This window comes from Hyperolius riggenbachi, chromosome 3, assembly GCF_040937935.1.
Source record: "Hyperolius riggenbachi isolate aHypRig1 chromosome 3, aHypRig1.pri, whole genome shotgun sequence".
NCBI classification, from domain to species: Eukaryota; Metazoa; Chordata; class Amphibia; order Anura; family Hyperoliidae; genus Hyperolius; species Hyperolius riggenbachi.
This window is the reverse complement of record NC_090648.1, coordinates 84,495,202-84,507,992: the sequence shown is the minus strand read 5'-3', so window position 1 is coordinate 84,507,992 and position 12,791 is coordinate 84,495,202. Positions and strand designations below refer to the sequence as shown.

The following is a 12,791-nucleotide window of genomic DNA, read 5'->3' as shown; positions in this document are numbered from 1 at the left end:
GTGGAGAAGAAACAGGGGTTGGACCCCACTGTGGATAACCAGATGGGAGTAAGGACCCTTTCCTATAAAACAAGTAAGGAGTGCAGAGTTTGGTTTACCTTACCTGAATATAAAGAGATCACCCAAGCATGGAATGACCTATTATGCAGGAGAACAGAGATGCCAAAAGGATAAAAGGAAGCTAAATGAGCTTAAAAACTAAATTCTTGGTTAATAGAGGAGGTAGTGGTGGACTTACCTCTTCCAAGTAGACACACAATGACTGTAGTAAAGATAGTCAATATATTTTATTTATGAACTCCAAATATGCAACGCGTTTCGCAGGGTGCCTGGCTCTTCTACTGACCACATATGCTATTGCTCCGTTGTTATTGCCTGATGAAGCGGGATCAAACCGGCGAAATGCATCGCATATTTGGAGTTACATAGTTACATAGTTACATAGTTACATAGTTATTTTGGCTGAAAAAAGACATACGTCCATCGAGTTCAACCAGTACAAAGTACAACTCCAGCCCGTCCCCCACATACCCCTGTAGATCCAGAGGAAGGCGAAAAAAAACCCACCAGGCATGGTCCAATTAGCCCCAAATGGGAAAAATTCCTTCCTGACTCCAGATGGCAATCAGATAAAATCCCTGGATCAACATCATTAGGCATAACCTAGTAATTGTAGCCATGAATGTCTTTCAACGCAAGGAAAGCATCTAAGCCCCCTTTAAATGCAGGTATAGAGTTTGCCATAACGACTTCCTGTGGCAATGCATTCCACATCTTAACCACTCTTACTGTAAAGAACCCTTTCCTAAATAAATGGCTAAAACGTTTTTCCTCCATGCGCAGCTCATGTCCTCTAGTCCTTTGAGAAGGCCTAGGGACAAAAAGCTCATCCGCCAAGCTATTATATTGCCCTCTAATGTATTTATACATGTTAATTAGATCTCCTCTAAGGCGTCTTTTCTCTAGACTAAATAAACCCAGTTTATCTAACCTTTCTTGGTAAGCGAGACCTTCCATCCCACGTATCAATTTTGTAGCTCGTCTCTGCACCTGCTCTAAAACTGCAATATCTTTTTTGTAATGTGGTGCCCAGAACTGAATTCCATATTCCAGATGTGGCCTTACTAGTTCATAAATAAAATATATTGAATGTCTTTACTACAGTCGTTGTGTCTCTACTTGGAGGAGGTAAGTCCACCACTACCTCCTCTTTTAACTAAGCATTCGGTTTTTAAGCTCATTTAGCTTCCTTTTATCCTTTTGGCATCTCTGTTCTCCTGCATACCACCATTACCGCCTCTATTTACCAAGAATTTGGTTTTCAAGCTCATTTAGCTTTCTTTTATCCTCTTGGCGCCTCTGTTCTCCTGCATAATATTGAGTCCACCCTGGGTGGAGGGTTGAGCCCCCTTTTTCTCATCTTCAGAGAGAGACTCCTTATTCCTGAGTGGGGTCAGGAAAATCTCCCCACCTGCCTTTACAGTGGTTGCCTAATGGTAACCCTGGTTTGTGAGTATTAATATTTACTCTATCTAGTAACCATTTACCAGTACATATTACACTATTGGGGCTCTTGGTGTTCCTTGTTTTTATGGAATGACCTATGTGTGGTTGGAAATAGAGAGCAGCAATGTTTGCATTCCTGAATCAAGGACTGCGCAAGGACTAGGGAAGACGGCAGGGTGAGTGTGGGCACATAAGAGGGAGTGACCTCGCAATAGTGTTGGTGGTGCCCTGAAGCACTAAGCCGAGTGGTAGCAGAAAGTGAATTCACCTGCAGATCTACACCATGTTATTTTGTTCCGCCTTGTGAGATACTGGTCAGCTGAACGGAGAGAGAGAGAGAAAGAGAGAGGAACAGAGAACGGAGTTTACGAGAATTGGTGGAACTAGGACCACAGCCCTGTTGATGTTAATATATCTACTGGATCTGCTTTCCCCGGACATCAGATCTGCGGTTGGTAGCACTTGTAGTGTGAAATGCGTTGGTCCAATGCTCCTATGTGTATCATTTTTACATCAGTAAACTCTTGACAGAAGTTGTCTTGGTTTGCGGGTCATCTCTGCTGGATTTCAAACTCCTATAGATTACCACCCTATGTGGCAAATAGATCGATTCCTCTGTTAGGGCTGGAACCCACAGGAGCGCTTTTGGCAGCGTTTTGGCAGCACTGCGATACGCTAGCAGTTTGCCAAAACGCTGGGCTAATGTTAATGGATGGGGCAACTTCCACAGGAGCGTTTGCGTTTCCCAGAAACGCAAACGCAGGACCTGCAGCATTTTGGGAGCGTTAGCGCTTCAATGTAAAGTATTGAAACGCTAGCAGAAACGCTCAGCAAAACCTAAACTGAGCGGTTTTGCTAGCGTTTTGCGGTTCAGCACACTGTAACAAAATGAAAAATAATTCACAGGACCAATCAGGATAAAAACGCAAAACGGAAAACGCTAGGCACCCGCTGGGGAAAAAAATACAATGTTGCAAAACACGACCAAAAACGCGCATGAATCCGCTTGCAAACCGCTCAGACAAAACGCTAGCGGTTGCGTTTTGCATTTGCGGTTTTCAGTGGGTTCCAGGCCTTAGGAATGGATTCAGAAGGGAATTGATTCCTACCACACACACAACATATTGATTCCAGCAGGGAATCTATTAAAAAATCAATATAACAGCAGCATTGCATTGTTTGGAGGAGTTGGTTAATGAGATGCAAATAATTTTGAGTTGTTCCAGGATTATGCAAATTCTGTATGCAAATGTATGCAGTTTGAAGATGGACCAATCAAATTTTACCTCAGCAGGATTTGATTGGTTCATTTTAAAGCTGCATACATTTGCATACAAAATAAGCATAATACTGAATCAACTCGAAATTATTTGCGTCTTACTGACCATCCCTATTTAACTCTATGGCCTATCGATCGACTACCACTCCTACTCCGCCCCATCAACCTAGATTTTTAATCAAGTCCGATCCATACTTTAGAAATTTCAATCAAATCGGACAAATTGGTGGAATCAATTCCCAGCAGATGAATCAAATCTACGGGGAGTTGAACAGGAAAATCGATGAATGTATTGGGTTCCTTACAGCGGAATATAACCCTGCATTTCAACTTTGCTCTAAAACATTATTTACAGCATATTATATGCAAAAAGCATTTTTTTTTTTACTAGACCAGCATTGGAAGGGTTAAACACAGAGGTTTAAAGTTCCATGGAGAGATATGCAGAAGTTCAGATTGTTACATTCTATTTAGTTAAATGTGTCTATTGAGAAATGTTACACACTCTTTGGCTGTCCTCCAGCTCCTCAGTCAGAGAGAGTGAGTCACATTCAACACTTAGATACATTTATGTAAACAAAATGTATCTATGTCAGCTTCGGATGCGTCTGCAGAAATCTCCAGGAACTTTAAAGCTGTGTGTAACCCTTCTAATGCTGGTCTAGTAAAAAAAAAAAAAATGCTGGTTGCATATAATATACTGTAAATCATGTTTTCGAGCAAAGTTGAAATGCAGGGTTATATTCCGCTTTAAGGGCCCATTCACACTTGAGCGTTTTGCCGGTGATTCGGCAAAACGCTCAAACGCTAGCGCTTTTCAAAGCGCTAGGGAAATAAAAGTCTATGGGCCCGTTAATCGCCACAAATTGCCCAAAAAACGCTAAACGCAAACGCGTAGCCTGCACCATTTTCAGGCGATTTCCCGGCGATCGCGTTTTAGTGCTATAGAAGCACAAAACGCGATCGCTAAAAAATTGGCAGGTGTGAATGGTGCTTTTTTGGCGTTAATCGCCAAAAAAAGCAAGAGCAAAACGCTAGCAAATACGCTAGCGTTTTGCGATCAGCAAGTGTGAATGGGCCCTAAAGAGCCACTGAAGTGAAAAAGAAATTATGATATAATGATTTGTATGTGTAGTACAGCTAAGAAAAAAAAAAACATTAGCAGCAGAGACATAAGTCTAATATTGTTTCCAGTAAAGGAAGAGTTAAGAAACTCCACTTGTTATCTATGCAAATTAGCCATTGAACTCCACAACTTTCAAAGTCACAAGGTGCGTACACACTACAAAAGGAAACGACGGGTCCGCTGGGCAGTCTTCAGCCGACAGTATGTGCGTGGTTACGCGCTGTCGGCGGACTGATAAGGCGGTTTCTTTTTTTCCTCTGCAGGGAAGATTGTACAGAGCAGGCTAGTGAACTTTTGAACCCATTTAGAATGCTGAGTAGTGTCTAAACTGCAAATATTAGAGAATGATGCAATATTATAAAAAACACTATATAACTGAAAATAAAAATATTAGAATATTTTCTTTGCTACTAAAATTCTAGTAATTATCCGTAGTACACAATTAATTCATTATATCATTTTTTTTTCGCTCCAGTGACTCTAACACAACACAGAAAACAACAGGTGGGAGGGCCATGTCAGAAAGCAATAGGGGGGGGGGGGAGGGGGGCGGGGAGAGCCCTGTCCTTGCAAGCTTACAATATAGTAGAGAGGGGTGAAAACAATATGTAAGTGGGCCAGCAGGTTTTTGGCAGCTGGTTCAGAAGGAGGCCTCCGCTTTATGAAATCAGCCTTATATAGTTATTTTCTAACAACGATCAATTACAACAACTTGTGTGGCAATTTTATATGCTATAGCAGAGTGAGTGAGTGAGTCTGTGACCTCTGTGGAGGAGAAATCTTGCCATGTAAGGGTTAAGAAGTGGGAAAGTGCTGACCAAAGCCAAGTCTAAAGACAACAGGATGTGTGCTATTGTATCCTTATGTGTATCACATTCAACACAAGCTCTGTAGCATGCTAAAAGAGGAACCGAGCCCCCAGAAACCTTAATGCTGTCTCTATGGTTGGAGTGGAGGTTTTCATGAACAGCTGAGGGGGCTGTGGCCGCTTAGCAGGGTGCTTGGAGGAGACAGCTGCACACTAATTGTCTACATAGCTTTGATGGAGGAAATGCTACTCTCTGTGACACAATGGCAACATTAGAGGGAAGGGATGCCTGGCTCCATAGCTAAAGAAAAAAAATGTGCACTTGTCTTAACAAGTGCTTGCAGCAATCCTGAAGTGAGAAATATAAACAGATACTTACCTCAGTAGTTGGAAGCCTTCTGCAATCTTCGTTGAGCACACGCTTCCAGACCCAGGGTCAATCGTTGAAGATTGACCCCGTTCTGGAACAGTGGGCCACGCTCCCGGCCGTGGACAAACCCATCCAGACTGGGCATGCGAGAGTAAAGTCCCAGCATGCCTAGCAGAATGAAGCCACATGTGCACAGTTTTTTTTCCTCCATGCAGGAGTGCTTCCTTCTACTGGGCATGCATGGAACCTTCCTCTTATGTGCCCAGTAGGGATGCGCTCATGCATGGCCGGTACCATGTCTATTTGTACTGCCCTAAAGATTACGCTGCCCTGCCTGCGCAGTGTGAGCCTGTGCCTCCCCCCTCCCCAGCGCAGTATAAGCCTGTGCTGTATGAGCCTGTGCCTCCCCCCCCCCGCGCAGTATAAGCCTGTGCTGCCCTGCCTGCGCAGTATAAGCCTGTGCCCCCCCCCGCACAGTATAAGCCTGTGCTGCCCCCCCCGCGCAGTATAAGCCTGTGCTGCCCTGCCTGCGCAGTATAAGCCTGTGCCCCCCCCCCCCCCCCGCACAGTATAAGCCTGTGCTGCCCCGCCTGCGCAGTATGAGCCTGTGCTGCCTGCCTGCGCAGTATGAGCCTGTGCTGCCTGCCTGCGCAGTATGAGCCTGTGCTGCCTGCCTGCGCAGTATGAGCCTGTGCTGCCTGCGCAGTATGAGCCTGTGCTGCCTGCCTGCGCAGTATGAACCTGTGCTGCCCTGCCTGCGCAGTATGAGCCTGTGCTGCCCTGCCTGCGCAGTATGAGCCTGTGCTGCCCTGCCTGCGCAGTATGAGCCTGTGCTGCCCTGCCTGCGCAGTATGAGCCTGTGCTGCCCTGCCTGCGCAGTATGAGCCTGTGCTGCCTGCCTGCGCAGTATGAGCCTGTGCTGCCTGCCTGCGCAGTATGAGCCTGTGCTGCCTGCCTGCGCAGTATGAGCCTGTGCTGCCTGCCTGCGCAGTATGAGCCTGTGCTGCCTGCCTGCGCATTATGAGCCTGTGCTGCCTGCCTGCGCATTATGAGCCTGTGCTGCCTGCCTGCGCATTATGAGCCTGTGCTGCCTGCCTGCGCAGTATAAACCTGTGCTGCCCTGCCTGCGCAGTATGAGCCTGTGCTGCCCTGCCTGCGCAGTATGAGCCTGTGCTGCCTGCCTGCGCAGTATGTGCCTGTGCTGCCCTGCCTGCGCAGTATGTGCCTGTGCTGCCCTGCCTGCGCAGTATGAGCCTGTGCTGCCCTGCCTGCGCAGTATGAGCCTGTGCTGCCCTGCCTGCGCAGTATGAGCCTGTGCTGCCCTGCCTGCGCAGTATGAGCCTGTGCTGCCTGCGCAGTATGAGCCTGTGCTGCCTGCGCAGTATGAGCCTGTGCTGCCTGCCTGCGCAGTATGAGCCTGTGCTGCCTGCCTGCGCAGTATGAGCCTGTGCTGCCTGCCTGCGCAGTATGAGCCTGTGCTGCCTGCCTGCGCAGTATAAACCTGTGCTGCCCTGCCTGCGCAGTATGAGCCTGTGCTGCCCTGCCTGCGCAGTATGAGCCTGTGCTGCCTGCCTGCGCAGTATGTGCCTGTGCTGCCCTGCCTGCGCAGTATGTGCCTGTGCTGCCCTGCCTGCGCAGTATGAGCGTGTGCTGCCCTGCCTGCGCAGTATGAGCCTGTGCTGCCCTGCCTGCGCAGTATGAGCCTGTGCTGCCCTGCCTGCGCAGTATGAGCCTGTGCTGCCCTGCCTGCGCAGTATGAGCCTGTGCTGCCTGCCTGCGCAGTATGAGCCTGTGCTGCCTGCCTGCGCAGTATGAGCCTGTGCTGCCTGCCTGCGCAGTATGAGCCTGTGCTGCCTGCCTGCGCAGTATGAGCCTGTGCTGCCTGCCTGCGCAGAATGAGCCTGTGCTGCCCTGCCTGCGCAGCATGAGCCTGTGCTGCCTGCCTGCGCAGCATGAGCCTGTGCTGCCTGCCTGCGCAGCATGAGCCTGTGCTGCCTGCCTGCGCAGCATGAGCCTGTGCTGCCTGCCTGCGCAGCATGAGCCTGTGCTGCCTGCCTGCGCAGCATGAGCCTGTGCTGCCTGCCTGCGCAGCATGAGCCTGTGCTGCCTGCCTGCGCAGTATAAACCTGTGCTGCCCTGCCTGCGCAGTATGAGCCTGTGCTGCCCTGCCTGCGTAGTATGACCCTGTGCTGCCCTGCCTGCGCAGTATGACCCTGTGCTGCCCTGCCTGCGCAGTATGACCCTGTGCTGCCCTGCCTGCGCAGTATGACCCTGTGCTGCCTGCCTGCGCAGTATGAGCCTGTGCTGCCTGCCTGCGCAGTATGAGCCTGTGCTGCCTGCCTGCGCAGTATGAGCCTGTGCTGCCTGCCTGCGCAGTATGAGCCTGTGCTGCCTGCCTGCGCAGTATGAGCCTGTGCTGCCCTGCCTGCGCAGTATGAGCCTGTGCTGCCCTGCCTGCGCAGTATGAGCCTGTGCTGCCCTGCCTGCGCATTATGAGCCTGTGCTGCCCTGCCTGCGCAGTATGAGCCTGTGCTGCCCTGCCTGCGCAGTATGAGCCTGTGCTGCCCTGCCTGCGCAGTATGAGCCTGTGTCCCCCTCCCCCCCCCCTGCGCAGTATAAGCCTGTGCTGCCTGCCTGCGCAGTATAAGCCTGTGCTGCCTGCCTGCGCAGTGTAAGCCTGTGCCTCCCCCCCTGCACAGTATAAGCCTGCGCTGCCCCGCCTGCGCAGTATGAGCCTGTGCTGCCCCGCCTGCGCAATATGAGCCTGTGCTGCCCTGCCTGCACAGTATGAGCCTGTGCTGCCCCGCCTGCGCAGTATGAACCTGTGCTGCCCTGCCTGCGCAGTATGAACCTGTGCTGCCCTGCCTGCACAGTATGAGCCTGTGCTGCCCCGCCTGCGCAGTATGAACCTGTGCTGCCCTGCCTGCGCAGTATGAGCCTGTGCTGCCTGCCTGCGCAGCATGAGCCTGTGCTGCCTGCCTGCGCAGCATGAGCCTGTGCTGCCTGCCTGCGCAGCATGAGCCTGTGCTGCCTGCCTGCGCAGCATGAGCCTGTGCTGCCTGCCTGCGCAGTATAAACCTGTGCTGCCCTGCCTGCGCAGTATGAGCCTGTGCTGCCCTGCCTGCGTAGTATGACCCTGTGCTGCCCTGCCTGCGCAGTATGACCCTGTGCTGCCCTGCCTGCGCAGTATGACCCTGTGCTGCCCTGCCTGCGCAGTATGACCCTGTGCTGCCTGCCTGCGCAGTATGAGCCTGTGCTGCCTGCCTGCGCAGTATGAGCCTGTGCTGCCTGCCTGCGCAGTATGAGCCTGTGCTGCCTGCCTGCGCAGTATGAGCCTGTGCTGCCTGCCTGCGCAGTATGAGCCTGTGCTGCCCTGCCTGCGCAGTATGAGCCTGTGCTGCCCTGCCTGCGCAGTATGAGCCTGTGCTGCCCTGCCTGCGCATTATGAGCCTGTGCTGCCCTGCCTGCGCAGTATGAGCCTGTGCTGCCCTGCCTGCGCAGTATGAGCCTGTGCTGCCCTGCCTGCGCAGTATGAGCCTGTGCTGCCCTGCCTGCGCAGTATGAGCCTGTGCTGCCCTGCCTGCGCAGTATGAGCCTGTGCTGCCCTGCCTGCGCAGTATGAGCCTGTGCTGCCCTGCCTGCGCAGTATGAGCCTGTGCTGCCCTGCCTGCGCAGTATGAGCCTGTGTCCCCCTCCCCCCCCCCTGCGCAGTATAAGCCTGTGCTGCCCTGCCTGCGCAGTATAAGCCTGTGCTGCCTGCCTGCGCAGTATAAGCCTGTGCTGCCTGCCTGCGCAGTGTAAGCCTGTGCTGCCTGCGCAGTGTAAGCCTGTGCCTCCCCCCCTGCACAGTATAAGCCTGCGCTGCCCCGCCTGCGCAGTATGAGCCTGTGCTGCCCCGCCTGCGCAGTATGAGCCTGTGCTGCCCTGCCTGCACAGTATGAGCCTGTGCTGCCCCGCCTGCGCAGTATGAACCTGTGCTGCCCTGCCTGCGCAGTATGAACCTGTGCTGCCCTGCCTGCGCAGTATGAGCCTGTGCTGCCTGCCTGCGCAGTATAAAACTGTGCTGCCCTGCCTGCGCAGTATGAGCCTGTGCTGCCCTGCCTGCGCATTATGAGCCTGTGCTGCCCTGCCTGCGCAGTATGAGCCTGTGCTGCCTGCCTGCGCAGAATGAGCCTGTGCCCCCCCCCCTGCGCAGTATGAGCCTGTGCCCCCCCCCCCCTGCGCAGTATGAGCCTGTGCTGCCCTGCCTGCGCATAATGAGCCTGTGCTGCCCTGCCTGCGCAGTATAAGCCTGTGCTGCCTGCCTGCGCAGTATGAGCCTGTGCCTCCCCCCCCCCCCCTGCACAGTATAAGCCTGTGCTGCCCTGCCTGCGCAGTATGAGCCTGTGCTGCCCTGCCTGCGCAGTATGAGCCTGTGCTGCCCTGCCTGCGCAGTATGAGCCTGTGCTGCCCCGCCTGTGCAGTATGAGCCTGTGCTGTCCCGCCTGCGCAGTATGAGCCTGTGCTGCCCCGCCTGCGCAGTATAAGCCTGTGCTGCCCCGCCTGCGCAGTATAAGCCTGTGCTGCCCCGCCTGCGCAGTATGAGCCTGTGCTGCCCCGCCTGCGCAGTATGAGCCTGTGCTGCCCCGCCTGCGCAGTATGAGCCTGTGCTGCCCCGCCTGCGCAGTACAATCTTTGTAGTCTCTGGATCGGAGACATGCGCATTAAGGATTTTTTCCTGTCAGTCTGTGCTGCGGAGTTCTGGGCACTAGTCTACTTTAGGGGATCACAGAGAACAGTTCTCCAATCACAGCACCCGCTAATGGCACAAAGCGTTGTGATTGGCCAAACAGTGTGGGCTTAGTTTACTACAACCTATCGGAAACCTAGCAGTTAGAAAGGGTGCGATCCACCCAATCATGTTAGCTAAATTTCCCTATGAAGTTTCCTGCTGGGTTCCCTTAAAGCGAACCTTAAGTCACCTAAAAAAAATGAGATGAACTCACCTGGGGCTTCCCTCAGCCCCCAGCAGACGATCGGTGCCCTCGCAGCTCCGCTCCGATGTCCCAGGACCCGCCGGCGACGACTTCCGGTTTCGCCGTCACCGGCCGACAGGCATGGGAACGCGAGTGATTGTTCGCGTTCCCAGCCTGTATATCGCCCCCTATGCTGCTATTGCGGCCAGGAGGTCGCAATAGCAGCATAGGGGGCGATATACAGGCTGGGAACGCGAACAATCACTCGCGTTCCCATGCCTGTCGGCCGGTGACGGCGAAACCGGAAGTCGTCGCCGGCGGGTCCTGGGACATCGGAGCGGAGCTGCGAGGGCACCGATCGTCTGCTGGGGGCTGAGGGAAGCCCCAGGTGAGTTCATCTCATTTTTTTTAGGTGACTTAAGGTTCGCTTTAAAGCCGACCTGTAAATACTTTTTAAACACACTGTTTCATTTACCTGGGACTTCTGCAAGCCCCCAGCAGCCGCCCCAGCCCTCTGCCGGTCCTCCAAGAGCCTCCGTTCTCCCGCCACCGCTCCGTACCTCGACTTGCAAGTCGAGGCCAGCGCAGCCCTGACAAGCATATTTTTTCTTCGTGTTCCGCTCCGCAATAGCGCAATTGCAGAGGGGAGCGCGTAGAAAGGATACGCGTGGCCAGAGCCGTGCAAGTGCCGTGGAAAGGCGGCGAAACCGAAAGTAGCTGGCGGCGGGAGAACGGAGGCTCGTGGAAGACCGGCACGGGACAGGACGGCTGCTGGGGGCTTGCAGAAGCCCCAGGTAAGTGAAACAGTGTGTTTAAAAAGTATTTACAGTTCCGCTTAGACTAGCGCCGAGTTCTGGGCATGCGCATTAAAAATGGAGGTTAGTGCTAGGCACATGGAGGGAGGTTAGTGCTAGGCATTCGGTGGGGGGTGGTTGTTCAAGTGGGAATAGGCGCTGGGTAAGTGCAAAGTAAAATACCGGTAATGTAAATGAACAGTATTTGTACTAACAGCACCACCCGACACCCAAATCACGCAATCACCCATCCCCAACCTAATGCTTAATACTAACCTCCCTCCAAGTGCCTAGCACTAACCTCCCCTCCAAGTGCCTAGCACTAACCTCCCCTCCAAGTGCCTAGCACTAACCTGCCCTCCAAGTGCCTAGCACTAACCTGCCCTCCTAGTGCCTAGCACTAACCTGCCCTCCTAGTGCCTAGCACTAACCTGCCCTCCTAGTGCCTAGCACTAACCTGCCCTCCTAGTGCCTAGCACTAACCTGCCCTCCTAGTGCCTAGCACTAACCTGCCCTCCTAGTGCCTAGCACTAACCCCCCTCCAAGTGCCTAGCACTAACCCCCCCTCCAAGTGCCTAGCACTAACTTCCCTCCAAGTGCCTAGCACTAACACCCCTCCAAGTGCCTAGCACTAACACCCCTCCAAGTGCCTAGCACTAACCTCCCTCCAAGTGCCTAGCACTAACCCCCCTCCAAGTACCTAGCACTAACTTCCCACCAAGTGCCTAGCACTAACTTCCCTCCAAGTGCCTAGCACTAACCTCTCCTCCAAGTGCCTAGCACTAACTTCCCTCCAAGTGCCTAGCACTAACCTCTCCTCCAAGTGCCTAGCTTTAACCTCCCCTCCTAGTGCCTAGCACTAACTCCCCTCCAAGTGTCTAGCACTAACCTCTCCTCCAAGTGCCTAGCACTAACTCCCCTCCAAGTGCCTAGCACTAACCTCCCTCCAAGTGCCTAGCACTAACTTCCCTCCAAGTGCCTAGCACTAACCCCCCTCCAAGTGCCTAGCACTAACTTCCCTCCAAGTGCCTAGCACTAACCTGCCCTCCTAGTGCCTAGCACTAACCCCCCTCCAAGTGCCTAGCATAGCACTAACTTCCCTCCAAGTGCCTAGCACTAACCTCTCCTCCAAGTGCCTAGCTTTAACTACCCCTCCTAGTGCCTAGCACTAACCTCTCCTCCAAGTGCCTAGCACTAACTTCCCTCCAAGTGCCTAGCACTAACCTCTCCTCCAAGTGCCTAGCTTTAACCTCCCCTCCTAGTGCCTAGCACTAACTCCCCTCCAAGTGTCTAGCACTAACCTCTCCTCCAAGTGCCTAGCACTAACTCCCCTCCAAGTGCCTAGCACTAACCTCCCTCCAAGTGCCTAGCACTAACTTCCCTCCAAGTGCCTAGCACTAACCCCCCTCCAAGTGCCTAGCACTAACTTCCCTCCAAGTGCCTAGCACTAACCTGCCCTCCTAGTGCCTAGCACTAACCCCCCTCCAAGTGCCTAGCATAGCACTAACTTCCCTCCAAGTGCCTAGCACTAACCTCTCCTCCAAGTGCCTAGCTTTAACTACCCCTCCTAGTGCCTAGCACTAACCTCTCCTCCAAGTGCCTAGCACTAACTTCCCTCCAAGTGCCTAGCACTAACTTCCCTCCAAGTGCCTAGCACTAACTTCCCTCCAAGTGCCTAGCACTAACTCCCCTCCAAGTGCCTAGCACTAACTTCCCTCCAAGTGCCTAGCACTAACCTGCCCTCCTAGTGCCTAGCACTAACCCCCCTCCAAGTGCCTAGCACTAACTTCCCTCCAAGTGCCTAGCACTAACTTCCCTCCAAGTGCCTAGCACTAACTTCCCTCCAAGTGCCTAGCACTAACTCCCCTCCAAGTGCCTAGCACTAACTTCCCTCCAAGTGCCTAGCACTAACCTGCCCTCCTAGTGCCTAGCACTAACCCCCCTCCAAGTGCC

At 53.1% G+C, this 12,791-nt stretch overlaps 1 protein-coding gene across 1 annotated transcript in view; it reads right to left on the bottom strand.

Annotated features, from left to right (window-relative positions):
• Positions 1 to 12,791, bottom strand: part of COLGALT1 (collagen beta(1-O)galactosyltransferase 1) — a 97,085-nt gene that overhangs the window by 70,841 nt on the left and 13,453 nt on the right. The gene's annotated exons all lie outside the window — the stretch shown is intronic.